The 14572-nt window shown below is 44.9% G+C and overlaps 1 long non-coding RNA gene across 1 annotated transcript; it reads left to right on the forward strand.

Moving 5' to 3' along the window:
* Positions 1-789: 789 nt before the first annotated feature.
* Positions 790-7573, forward strand: LOC105865269 (uncharacterized). Its single transcript, XR_001151441.2, has 4 exons — positions 790-817; positions 1956-2334; positions 6932-7094; positions 7189-7573. It is a non-coding gene; the product is annotated as an uncharacterized LOC105865269 (long non-coding RNA).
* Positions 7574-14572: the final 6999 nt, after the last annotated feature.

Genomic DNA, 14572 nt, shown 5'->3' on the forward strand with positions numbered 1-14572 from the left:
TATCTTTCCATTTTTGGTGTGAGTGTATGTTGTTAAAGGCAGGCATTAGGGGGATTTCATGACAAGCCAAAGTCCAAATTGAGAAATTACAGGTATAGACTACAGGCAGGTCGAAAGCCTACATTTGTCTAGGAAACTGACCCACAATTTACCAGTCTTGCAATAACACTCAGGAATGTGCTGTGGTTGTTACCAGTTTCTTGTATCTGGGTATATATGACCAGAGTTTCCAGGGGAGTATATGCTGAGACTGAATAATAATAGTGGTGATCATTTTTTGGTGGTCTACTGTGTGCCAACCATTATATTTACATATTTTGCTTTTAATCCTCAAACTCCTGACCTCAAGTGATCCTCCCACCTCAGCCTCCTAGAGTGCCGGAGTTACAGGCGTGAGCCACCACACCTGGCCTTAACCTTCCAGAGAACCTTGCAAAACAGACGTGTTATTTCCATTTCTTAGATGAAGCGGGTGAGGCAGAGAGGGGCACACCTGTCTGACCGTGTATTGCTAGGGAGCAGCAAATGCTGCAATGGGAATCCAGGTGTTTCTGCTTCCAGAGTTGCTCCCTTCTGCTGCATCCCACTCTTCAAATGAGGTGGGAATGGGGAGGACGAGTAGTGGTGAAGGGTTGGGGAGAAATAGAGTAGGGGGAGAGGTTGGACAAACTAACCCAGCCACTGGATTTTCTTTCCTTAGAGGAGATGTCTTGAGATTGTGTCAAAGGTGGACTGGATTCTAGAGGTTGTCATAATCCCAGAGTTCTAATTCCCTGGGTTTGGCATGGGGGCAGCACAAGAGGCCGTGGCTGAACAGGTGAAGTCAGGCAGCAGCCCAGCTAAAGTTCTGGGCACTGAGTCCATTTGCAGCATAGCCACGGACTCTGCAGATTGGGGTTTAGGGAGCTGGATGCGGCCATAAAGGAGGGGGGCTGGCAAGAGTGAGGCTGAGGGTCAGAAGCACAGCTGGGAAGAGTGGGGTTTGGTGCAGAGTTTTAGGCCAGGAAGGAGCTAGACTGTGGCAGGGGGTTTCAGGTCCATGAGAGTGGGGAGCATGACAGGTCATGGAGACCTGTGGTCCCCTGAGCCGAGGTCACACAATGACCACCATGTGAGGCTTTAGTCACGCAGTCCTCTTTCCTAATTTGTGGAGGCTCCTGTAAGGGAATTGCTACTGAAGCAAAAGAATGATCAGAGCGACACAGATAAACATCCACTCCTGGGGCCTCGAGGAGCTGAGCTGGTAATTTGATAATGCGATTAGCCTCGGGCACTCTCTGCGGTTGATCAGATCGACACCATGTGATCGTCCACAGTCCTTGGGCGTCTGGAGTCTGGCGCTCCTTGTGGCTCTGTATGGAGCTGAGACCGAATGCCATTGTCCTGACCTGCAGCACTGCCCCCAGCCCTGCTGGGCAGAGGTGGGGCGTGGGGGTATTGGAAAGATTCTGGAAATCCTGTGTGTGGCCTGGGTGCTCACGGCACAGCTATCGGCCTGTGGACATTCCACTGGTGTTTGAAGAAAGGGACCTTTATACTTAAAAAGACGAGGAGCAGAACTGGAAGGCAGCCACCGAGATATTTAGTTTTAAAGCAAATCATGTTCACTTGATAGTGTGTCATCTGAGAATTCTTTCCAAAACCCTGGTGAACGTGTGTAGGTGTGTGTGCTGCGTGTCCTTCTGTGGAAGGAGAGGGAGAGAATGAGAGGAAGAGAGAGAGAGTATGTGTGCAAGTGAGAGAGGTGAGAGAGAAGTGACATGGGCTTGGCCATGGAAATGGGGAAGGCCAAAGATAGCAGGAGGAGGAGAAGGTTGGTGAGACAGTGGGGAGAGAGGAAGAAGGGAGGACAATGGATGCGACTGACATAAGAGATGACACAGTGGGAATTCAGGGCAAGGTCTGGTTTCCGAGGAACTGTGGGTTGGCCCTGACTTCCTCCTGTTTCTCAGTAGGGCTGGCTCTGAGAGGGCCCAGCTCCTTAGGGGCCATCAGGAATCCATATCGGGTCTTGACGTCCAGGAAAGTGAAGGGAATGGAGAAGGCTTTTGCACTTGAACATCTTGCTCACAGACAACAGGGCCAAAGGGACATTTGCAAGCTCTGAAGCCTGGTGCGCTTCAGTTACTCTCTGCTAGAGGAACACCACGGGCTTAGCTTAGTGGAAGGCAGTCTCAGGCCAGACAAGAGGGAACAGGACTCCCCCCACACCGTCTGGGCTGCCGCCCCACGGAGACTGCCAGGCCTGCTCCCCAGGGTAGCCGAGGACTCAGGGGTCAGAAGACCCACTGCCAAGTTCAAACAACCGTGCTCTTCTTCCCTGACACACCACAGGTAAGTTTGACCTAAACATTTAATTTGCTTTTCTTGTGAGGTGGGGTTAAATGTAAAAATGGAGGATACATATATTTTTATTTAGCTTTTACATTTTTTTTCCTTAAAGTTTAGTTTCAAATTCATTAAGTGAAAAAAAAAAAAGCTATGCTTAAACCCTCTATTTACATGAAAGAAGACAAATGAAAGATTAAAGAGAAATGATGGTTCAATTTTGCATTAAAACTGAATATCTCAATTCAGAGGAAAACTTGGCAACAAATGAGACATTCAGCCTGGAAATAATCATCTCTTTTAAATCACAGAGAAATGTACCAAGTGCTCACAAAGAGATATAGCTTTCCAAAGAGCCTGCTTCGAAATGTAATCATCTTATGTATTGTCTTGCAGATTGATTAACAGAGGAGAAGTTGGTGGCCAATTTACTCTCTGGACATGATACCCACCACTATTCATTCTATTCCTTTCATTTCTCTTAAAATGATAAGCTTTGAAACATCAGATTGTGAATAGGAATTTTCCAATTCATTAGCATTGAGTTCTCATAACTTTATGATAACTTATGATTGGTTTAAAAAGTAATTCACATTCATGGTGAAACAATTTGTAAAACATAAAAAAAAGGAAAAATAAACTGTCCCTTAAAAGAATGAAAAGTAAAATCCCACATCTTGAGTTAATTATTGTAAAAAATTGAGGTATGTAAACTTCCAGTCTTTCTTCTATAGTTTTTATTTTAAATAAAATGAAAATCATAACATACATTACGTTCTTGTGTTAGTTTTTTCTTTAGTTAATTTTTAGCATTTTTCAACATATTTTTAGAAACATAATTTTTAATGAGGATATCATAAATTGCTACGTAGACCTTCCCCAATTCTTGAACCTTTAGGTTGTTCAGTATTTTGCTATTATAAAAATATTATGATGACTATTTTACACAAAGATCTTTGTGTGAATGTTTATTTTTTTCTTAGACTAAGTTCCTCTCTTTCTTTCTTTCTTTTTTGAGACAGAGCCTCACTCGGCTTTCCTGGCTAGCGTGCCGTGGCATCAGCCTAGCTCACAGCAACCTCAAACTCCTGGGCTTAAACGATCCTCCTGCCTCAGCCTCCCAAGTAGCTGGGACTACAGGCACACACCATCAAGCCCGGCTAATTTTTAGTAGAGATGGGGTCTCACTCCTGCTCAGGCTGGTCTTAACTCCTGAGCTCAAGCCATCCTCCCATCTCGGCCTCCCAGACTGCTAGAATTACAGGATCGAGCCACCGCACCCAGCCAAAGATAAGTTTCTAGAAGCAGAATTACCAGATCAAATAGCATGAACAGATTTAGGTCTTCTGATGTAGTGAATGTCACTCAAGTCTTTGCAGCATATGGACACATGTAAAATCTGGTGAAATTGGGCTTTTACTAGCTTGAGGGCCCCTCTTTCAATCCGAGTAACTACAGCTCCTTAAGCCTCCTTCCTAGCCCTGGTGCACTTGCCAATGTGTGTGGACACTATGCCTCTATTCAGAAACCCTGTGGCCTCTTGAGTCTGCCTGCCTCTCCTTCCTCATGGAAGATTTCCTCCCAAGGACTCCATATTTCTTCCTAGAAACTTTAACTTCAGGTGGCCCATCTAAGTTTACCAAATATGCCTGAACTTCAGATGAGCACATGGTTTTGGACAGCTCCTAGCTTCCCAGCAAATAAGTGAATTTAAATGGCTGTTTGATGATATCTTTTATGATATCATTAGAGAAGAAGGATGTTGTCTGCCTAGGTTATTCTAATCTCTGGTTCAGCCATCAGGGATCTTCTCTTCTTTACAACGTGTGACTAAATTGTCCTTCAGAAAGTTTGAGTCCAGGCTGAGCGTGGTGGCTCAGGCCTCCTAGCACACTGGGAGGCCAAGGCAGGTGGATCATTTGAGCTCAGGAGTTCAAAGCCAGCCTGAGCAAGAGTGAGACCCCGTCTCTACTAAACAAATAGAAAAAAATTAGCTGGACAACTAAAAATATATAGAAAAAAAAAATTAGCTGGGCATGGTGGTGCATGCCTGTAGTCCCAGCTACTTGGGAGGCTGAGGCAGTAGGATTGCTTGAGCCCAGGAGTTTGAGGTTGCTGTGAGCTAGGCTGATGCCACAGCACTCTGGCCTGGGCAACAGAGTGAGACTCTGTCTCAAAAAAAAAAAAGAAAAGAAAGTTTGAGTCCATATACATTTTCGATAGAAAATACACACTTCCCTAAACCACCAACAATATTAGATATCATTATTAATAAAATGATATCATCTATTTAGAGGGAAAAATAGTAGTATCTAGTTATTTTTATGGGCTTTTGCTTAGTTATCAGTACTTTTTCAAATGTTTACTGTCTGTTTTTCTTCATTTGAGAATTATCCCTTCTTTTGCTTAATTTTTAAAATCTTGAAATAGGCATCTTCTTCTCATTAACTTTTATGTTTTAAGGATGTTAATTAACCATCTGTTCATCAGGTGGGGTACTTTTAGTTGCAACCAACAGAAAACACAAGGGATTTGTAATCTTATAAATATAAAGACCCAAGTAGGGAAGCTCTGGAATTTGTTAATTCAGAGGCCCCATGAGAGATAACTTGTGTCTTTCCACTCTGCCATCCCTGACGTATGGTGTTGCTCTCAGTCTCATGCCTTCATGGTTTGGAGAGGGTGGCTCATAACTCCAGAAATCACCTCCTTATCACAACAACATCCAGACACTGAAAGAGGCTCTTCTCTTCCTTGAGTCTCTTCAAGTCTCTTCAAGATTTTCCACAAGAAGCCCTTGAATTGACTTCCCTTCAGAGCTCATTGGCCAGAAGGCATCATGTGCCCATGGTGACACCTGTCATGGGCATAGATAGGTAACCATGGCTGTTGAGAAGGGCTGAGATCAGTCATCACTTGACCTGAGTCTCATGGAGAGGAGTAGACACCTAAACAAAACAGGAGTTCTCTAGCAAGGAGAAATGGGGAATGATCTTTTATTTGCTACCAATAGTATCTTCTACACCTTGACTTTGATATATGAAATTCTAGTTTTAAAACAAAATAGGGGTCAGGCACAGTGACTCACACCTATAATCTCAGCACTTTGGGAGGTCAAGGTGGGAGGATTGTTTGAAGCCAGGAGTCCAAGACCAGCCTGGGCAACATAGTGAGATCCCCATCTCTACAAAAAATTTTTTAAAATTAGCTTGGTATGGTGGCACATGCCTGTAATCCCAGCTACTCGGGAGGTTGAGGCAGGAGGATCACTTGAGCCCAGGAGTTTGGGGATGCAGTGAGCTATGATTGTGCCATAGCACTCCAGCCTGAGTGACAGAGCGAGACCCTGTCTCTACAAAAACAAACAAACAAACAAAAAAAACTACCCAAACAGAAAACACAGTAGCATATCTCAAATCTTTCTCAGAGCGGAGGCCTTGTTGGTCAGGGAAATCTCTTCATTGCTAATACACAGTCCTTAGTAGAGGTTCCTATGCCTCACTGGAGGTCAAGTTCATTGCTCAGCTGCGTTACAGTGGGCCCTCTGCATGATTCAGACTCCCCCAGTTTAATAGTCAGAAGAGTTAAAATCAATGAGTCTGAAAATATTTTCTTCAAGCAACTGCTTAGAGTTCCTCAAGGACTCGGACATTTTCCTGCGGGGAGCATGATGTACACATCTAATGCTCATCTAGACCAATTCAGACATGCATTACCGTCCTGCACTCACTCGGCAGGGGTGTGAATTTCCTATTGCTGCTAAAACACACTACGTAAGCATAGTTGCTTCAAACAGCAGAAATGTGTCATCTTATCATTCAGGAGGTCAGAAATTCACTTAAAATGGCCCTCCCTGGGCTAAAGTCAAGCTATCCACTGGGCTGCGATCCTTCTGGAGGCTCTAGGAGACTGTGTGTTTCCTTTTCTCTTCCAGCTTCTGGAGACTGCCCACACTCCTCAGCTCACACCCCCTTCCTCCAGCTTCAAAACCAACCAAGTTATTGACCACATCTCGTCTCTCTGACCTTCTCTTCTGCTTCCCTCTTGCACTTTTAAAGGCTGTGATTACCTTGGGTCCACCCAGATAATCCAGGACAATGTCCCTGTCTCAGGGCCACCTGATTAGCAGTCTTAGTGCCATCTGCAGCCTGACTTCCCCTTCTCTGTCCTAACATAGTCACAGGTTCTGGGGATTAGACTGTGGAAATCTTTAGGGAAGGGGGGAATATTTTTCTGTCTACCATAGCAGGAAGGAAAAACAAATTCCCCTTTCCTTCTCTGTAATCTTTATTTAATGTTACTGTGGTAGATTATTTAGAACACGTCTGGCCTCAAATAGTACTGCTTTGGTTTTCTAAAGGTCATTTCATTATTCTCCCTCTGGGCCCATAAGGGCTCTGCCTCTGGCTTTTCATAGAAGACACAACATTTGGAATCAGATCAGAGAGCACAAGCAACTCTTCTTCCAGGCTTTCTACGCCTTTCTGCTCCTAAGCACGGATATTTCTATCTGGGAGCCCATAATAGACTCATCATTCCACTGTGCTTCTATTTAGGAGTTGGCTATATGTATCCATGCCTCTTTTGTATGCTCTCTTGTCAGGATAAATCCATCTTGGAACCAAGAGTCACTTGTTCCCCTCCGACTCCCTTTCTCCTGAGTCCACAGAACCCACATGCTGGGATGAAATTAGCTCAGCTCTGGGCTCTGATAGGTCAAACGAGCTGTCCGTTATATTCCAAATTGCCTTAGGTTGTTTCAACAGGTAAGAAGCAATTTCACTGCCCCCATCCGCCACTGCCACTGTCTTCCTGATCTCATTTGTTACATAACTTGCTTTCTTACTGTTCTGTAACCAGAGCTCATCACAATGGGACAACAGAACACTTACCTGAGCAACACCAGGGCAGGCAAGAGCTCCTACAGAAACTGAAGACAGAAGGAACTTGTGCATGGTCTGCCTCCCACACAAAGACGTTGCACGTGTGGATTATTGGCCGTCCAGTAAATGTACTTAAAGACGGAAGTTATTTCCATTGACTGGTTCGGTATGAGCAGTTAGGTCCCAGTGACCTAAAAATGTCCAAATGGAATACTCAGCGAACTCTCTGACCTCATATCTCAGTCTAACAGTTCTGCATCTCTACGTGGATCTCTCTTTAACCAAATGCAGATCCCTTTGAGACCGAAAGTGTCACAGGGAGCCCTACAGCCCTCTGTCCGCGTGTGAAACATTACTCAGTATCAAATTGAAAAGAATCAACTTGGTTGCTTCATGCTGATTTCATTTTCTTTACAAACCTGTCTGGAATCCTTGCAGCATAATCCGTTTGGACTTTTATAGAACCCAGGAATGGCAGGGGTGAGCATCGGGTCACCCTTGGACACAGCTGAACAGTCAGTTACTGACTTCTGAAGGTGCTATGCTTGGCTGCTTGGGGCCTGTCTCAGTCAGTTTGGGCTGATATAGCGAAATACTATGTACTGCGTGGATTATAAACAACAGGCATTTATTTCTCCCAGTTCTGCAGACTGGGAGTCTGAGATCAGGGTGCGTGAGTGGTCAAGTTCTGGTGAAAGCTCTTCTGGATTGCTAACTGCTGCCTTCTCGTATCCCCATGCAAACGAGAGCAGAAAGGGGAAGAAATCTCTTTCATGACTCCTACAAAGGCACTAATCCCATTCATGAGGGCTCCACTGGTACGGCCTCATCTAATCCTAATCACTTCCCAAAGGCCCCACTTCCTAATACTCATCCCATGGTGGGGGTAGTATTTCAACATATGAATGTTGGGGGGACACAGACAGTCCATAACAGGGTCTATATATATATTTTTAAAATTGAATCCAACAAACAGGTTTTTTTGGTAAGCATTTCTGCTTCCTAAACCAACCACTTCCTGGTTTTCATGAAATGCCAGGCCTCTGGGATTTCTTCCTAGAGAAACACGAGGGAAGGCACCTGGGGTTCCTTATATGACAGACAAACAGCCCAAACAAGGCCTTGAGAAGAAATGACTAGAAGGAACAGGGGTGCCTCCCTTCCTTCCTGCCTGTCACACCCAGGCATGGTGCTCCAGCTCTGCGCTGTCAGTCAACGCTGTTACCAGGAATTATTTTCTTATCATTTATGTTCCCCTCTTCCCATCATGTCATTTCTTAGAGTCCTATAATTACACAGTGTGTGCCTCCATCCCGGCTGTCACTGGGCTCTTCTGAGTGAAACATAGCTAAGCACATTTCTGTAATGAGGAAGGACTGTAATCAAAGGTGGGTCCTTACCCATCTCTCCCATGACTCTGGTCTGCCTCGCTTTCCCTAGACTGCTTGCTTATTCATTGCAATGATAATATTACTTCCTTCTATATAACTTCATTCCAGCAGGGCGAGACTCTCACCTTGCATTTCAAATGAAGCCCCTGTTCCCAGGAACCCCCCCGTGTTAAATGTAAGATCTAGAATCCTAGATCTAGGAGAAGGTTTGCTCCTCTTGCTCAGATGCTTGTGCGAGGCCTGTTGCCATCTTGATTCCTTCCCATCTTAAAGCATTTAACACGTAAGCAGCCCTCTGCTAGCTGATGTATAATTTTGTGGGTATCTGCAAGGGCCCAGTCTACTTTGCTGTTGTTAGGGGGATTATCCCTTGTTGCCTGTAGTATTCAGAATATTGGTCCCCAGAGATGTCCACATCCTAATCCCCGAACCTGTGAATGTGTTGCTTTTGATGGCAAAAGGGATTTTGCAGATGTGACATAGGTTAAGGACCTTGAAAATGCAGACAGTATCCTGGATGACATGGGTGGGCCCAAGGTCCCGTAGTAGGAAGAAGGGAGGCAGGAGAGCCGGAGGAGGAGCGGGGAGGGAGGCAGAGGCTGGAGTGGTGCAGGTGAGGGCTGGGGTCTTCCAACCAAGAAATAAAAGCCCCTCCAGAAACTGGAGAAGGCAAGGAGATGAATTCTTTGCTAAAGCCTCCTGATGGAACACAGCACTTCTAATGTCTTGATTTTAGCCCAGTGAAACCCATTTTAGAAGTCTGGACTCTAAAACCATAAGGCCATACATTTGGGTTGTTTTAGGTCATAAAGTTTATGGTAATCTGTAACAGAAATAACAGGAAACTCAAACATTCCCCCAATCAGAGCATGCTTTAATTAGGTTGTTTTGGTGACAAGGATTAACAGTGTACCGCCAACAATGAGGTGTTTAGTCTAAGGAGACCTGTGCTCAGAAGCCCACCCGCTAGGAAGGGGGCGGGGAGCTTTCTATTAAAGTGGCTCAGGGAACCTCAGCAGGAGACTTGGTGGCTCTTGGCCACACCAGGCTCCTCTCTGATCTGTTTCTCTTCCAACTGCCTCATTTTTCCCATCCTCCTCTCTGTGTTATGCTTTTTATTCCTGGTCTCTGTTTCTCTTTGGTTCCTGCTCCTTCATAATTTTGCCCTGAAAATGGTGCACCATGGTCTCTACTCCACCCTAGAACATTCCTTCAGCTTCAGGTTACCCTGTTATCCACTCCAGTCTCTCAGTGTGTCTCAGCTCCTGTCCCTGAGTGGGGACATGACTGAGCCAGCCCAATGTACTGGGTCACGGCTGGGGTCCTAGCCAGACTATCAGGGGACTCTCCCTAGAACACGTGCCTCCCCTAGTCCAGCCAGCCGTGGCCAGGGGTCCGAGTGATGGCTGCCCATTGGTAGTGAGAACTGTCTCATTACGAGGGCATGGCGGATGGACAGCTGACAGTTATTGCAGTCCATCAAGGGCATGACTAATGGGCCTAGGAAGTTGATTTTCTTTCTGAACTAAGAGTGACATCTTTGTATGGAATCTGTCCCTGATAAATAGTAAAGCGCCTTGGAAGGCATCCAGTATAGTCACCCGCCTCCTTCCCCACTACCTTGGTGACACTCCAAGCAAGAATGGCTATCCATTTTCTGTCCCCAGGGAGTTTGGTCAGTGACACACCGGCCAAGTTAAAAGGGTCAGCACCAAGGAATTAAACAAAGCCAATGACTAATAACTTTTAAGTCCCTACTATGTGCCAGGCACTGTTTTAGACACTTGGGCTATAGCTGTGAACAAAACAGCTCTCTCATGGAGTTGACATTCTAAGAAGACATATGATAATATGAGAGAAAGACATATGATAATCAAAATCTTCCGGGGGAGGCTGGACACTTGTTAAATACCCAGCCTCAGGCACTGGGAGGAAATGTGGACAAGCACATGAAGTGTCAGAAGAGCCAAGTAGCAGCTCCTGGGCAGTAGTCCAGCCTGGGCAGGGGAGGGGGATGACAAGGAGAGCTGGAGCTAGGTGCTGGGGCAGGTGTCAGAGGGCGGGGAGGTGCTATCATGTCACAGGGAGGGCATCATTTTCACAGGCATTGTGGAGGAGATCAAGACAGCTGGTGGGCTATGACGAAGGGCCTTGGCAGTGAGGATTAAGGTTCCGAAATGAAGTGTCGGTCTTTTGAGAACCGGCTGTAGGACTGAGAAGTTTGTAAAGCTTGGGTATGTGAGGACAGTCCAGAACCTGGGATATAATTTGGGGGCATGGTTGCTGAGGAGTAAGACAAGAGCCCAACTTTGGGCCAGAGTGGAACCAGCAGCAAGACCCATTTAGCAGAGTGTTCTGAGCTCCTGAGTTCGGGCCTGCTCAATCCCTGCTCAGAGTCAGGGGTGGGGCAGAACTTGGAAACATACTGACCAGGCCCGTAGGCCTGAGTGGCCCCAGCTGGACTACATAGGGCAGAATCTAGACAGGTCCTTACAATTGGGTCTGATGCTTGGGTGTCACTTCCCTTGTGTGACCCAAGACCTGCCTTGTGTTACTAGTCCAGACTACTAGGGCCACAAACAGGAAGTCTAAATCTTCTTCCATACAGCAGCCTTCCAATTATTTAAAGACTCCTATCATAGTGCTCTGGGCAATGATTTTTTCAAACTTCATTACTATGAGGACTCCCACTGCCCACCACTCTTCCATGTGAATCTTATGCCACAGCCCAATGTATAAAACAGTTAAAAGCAGAACCTCTCCTTTTGCAGCTGGGTGAGGGGCCTGTTGTCCCACCCACTGCCTCTCTGCTCCGTATTTTCCTGCAGCCCCTTAGGCACCCCTGAGAAATAATCAATGCGGTTTGATAATTTCCCACTCCCTGAGATGTCTCTTTTTAAAGCTAACTACCTCTAGTTCTCTCCATGACTCCTTAATGCACTTGTAAGCTTCTAGAACCTTCCCCAATCTAGTTACCCTTTCCCAGGTGAACTGTGTGCTCAGTGACTAGAAGAGACCTTCTCTGGTCTGGACTCCTGGAGGCGCCCTGGGTGTCTTTCTGCCACGTGTACATATCCACCCACCATCTACGTTTCTGTTCATTAGTTCATTCCATAAACACCTATTGAGTCTCAACTATGAGGATCAATATTAAGCCCTCTATATAGGCCTGTGGATGAAGGGACAAATGAAATATAGTCTTTATCTTGAAGGGCTTTGGGGAAGGTGGGAGGGAGGTCTACTTGGCTTCGGTTTGTTAGCTATCTGCGAGGGTGCAGGAGAAGAGATAGTAATTCTCCCTGGGGGTTGGAGGGGACCTCCACCCCACCAATTGGTGCATTCTAGTCCCTGCGAGACCTGGGGTAAATCATATACCTCATTCCTATCTGCATTTTTTCTTATTCGATAGAACTGTGGCACTGGTGTGGGCCCTGGGGCTCTCTCTGTAATAGAAATTAACAAGAGGAAGTGGAGTCACAGGAACGGCTTTATTGGGACTTATGCTCAAGCACAGGGGAGACAGCACAAAGGAAAAGTCCTCGGACTCCCTGGGGTCAGGGAGAGTTTTAAAGAGGCTTAGGTGGGAAAAGGGGAAGTGTAAGCATGCAGAGGTGGAGATTTTCTTGCATCTATGTAGATGTGCTTCTTCTCATTAGCATATAAAGTCTCCACCCCTGAGTGTGATTTTCAGTATTATAATAAGGAAAAAGTCAGGATGAAGTCAGTATGGGGGTCTATTCTGGCTTGAGGCGGTTAGGTCTGGTTTCTCTGCAACCAGGTGTCTTATCAGTTTACATCTGTATCTGTTCCAGTGGCCCTGAAAAATATTACAAGACAAATGGTTTAGCCCTTTCCTTATATAGGTATGGGCTGAATTCTGGCAATTAGGAAACTATTTGCCTTAGCTCTCCTGTAGCTCATTAGGCCTGGGTATGTGGACTTCCATGGTCAGGGGTGAGGAGCCCTAGTCCTGTCCCTACGCTGTCTAAGTTGGGCGCAAATATTCCCCAGGTCCCTCCATATTCCTTCCCAGGTTCCAATTGTGCTCTTCCACAGTTTCCCTAAATTGCAGTAGTTTCCAATTGGAGAACATTAACTCTGGTTCTCCTAGCAGCCCCAATTTCAATCTTAATCTTCCATCTTTCTAATACAGTATGTAGTCTTCCAAGATAAAGTTGAGTATTGGGCTCCTTAAATAGAGAGAAAATGAGAAGAAAACATACATAAAGAACTGTCAGGGCGAACATGCATAATACTATAATAACAGATATACTATCGTTACACTATTCCCTATGCCATAAAGCTCCCTTGTGCATGCCCTTTTACATATGGTGGATTTAAGGGTTTTGAGAAGAGGCAAAAGGAAGATTCTACTATGCTTTGAGCTCTCACAGTGTTCCTTTTTCTTATGTCTTTGTCTCTTAAGGCTTTTCATTCTTTTTTTTTTTTATTTTATTTTTTATTTCTTTATTTCTCACCCAAACCACTCCAGGAAGAAAGGCTTTTCATTCTTATCCTTCTTAAAGGTTATTGTGACCTTCAGATAACAACTGCAGATTGAATCAAAGATATCTTTCACTCCCTTTTTCACTATTTTTTTTTTTTTTTTGAGACAGAATCTCGCTTTGTTGCACAGGCTAGAGTGAGTGCCGTAGCATCAGCCTAGCTCACAGCAACCTCAAACTCCTGGGCTCAAGCAATCCTCCTGCCTCAGCCTCCCGAGTAGCTGGGACTACAGGCATGCGCCACCATGCCCAGCTAATTTTTTTCTATATATATTAGTTGGCCAATTAATTTCTTTCTATATTTATAGTAGAGACGGGGTCTCACTCTTGCTCAGGCTGGTTTCGAACTCCTGACCTCAAGCAATCCGCCCGCCTCGGCCTCCCAGAGTGCTAGGATTACGGGCGTGAGCCACGGCGCCCAGCCTCTTTTTCACCATTTTAAAATATGAATTATAGCCTGAATATATTAATATGCTATATTTGGTTATTGTTCTATAAAAATAAACAACAAAAATGCAAACTCAATTGCGACAATTTGACTATGACTGTTTATAGTCAGACATAACATATATTTATATTTTCTAAAGGAATTAGAAATTCTTTGAAGAGACAGAGTCTGTTCCATAGAGACTAGGGCTGCTCTGCTCCTGGCTCTATAGTCCTTAACTTCTATCTGTCCCTTTCTTTCTTGTTTTGTTATCCTTTAACACTGAATATACTGCTGGGCTTTTAATGGCTTTCTTTTCTGCTTTTAGATAATGTGTTTCACACTCTTTTCTACCCTGAGAACTATTAATATGTGCATTTAAGAATGACTTTGAATTTCTGAGAGCACTATGTTTTGGGTGCAGATTTTCTGCTTTGCTCCTATTCCTAGATAAGTGAGCTGACTCCACCAAATGGCTGGCCCAACTCCAGACTGTCCCCTCGTCCTCTCAACACTCATTATCACCATTGCACAGAGGGGAGAAAACTATTACTATGCTGGTTTGGGCAGAGCCAATCTCATTGCAGAATAGGAAACAATTAACTGCCTACTTGTTCTGCAGGGTTGGGGATCAAATGAGATAGCAGAGTGGCAAATATAGGCAGCTTTATGGAATAGGATATAGTATTATGGTAGTTTATCTATTATTACAGTGTTATGCATGCTTGCTACAACACAGCTGTCCTTGTACATATTTTCTTCTCATTTTCTCTCTATTTTAGGGATCTGATACTCAACTTTATCTTGAAAGACTATGTGCTGTATCAGAAAGAACACAAAATTGAGAGTTAGAAAACCCCAGTGCTAATCCTGGCTTCGTGAACTGTAATGTGCTATATAAAGGCTGGGTATTGTTATATAAACAATAGCTAGCAGGGTATTGCATGCCTACTGTGGGGTAGGCTTTTTACACGCAGCAGTTCATTTAATCCTCATGACAAGCCTTTAATGGGGGATTTTACTATTATTATACTCAGA

The sequence above is a fragment of the Microcebus murinus genome, chromosome 15, assembly GCF_040939455.1.
Source record: "Microcebus murinus isolate Inina chromosome 15, M.murinus_Inina_mat1.0, whole genome shotgun sequence".
Lineage (NCBI taxonomy): Eukaryota > Metazoa > Chordata > Mammalia > Primates > Cheirogaleidae > Microcebus > Microcebus murinus.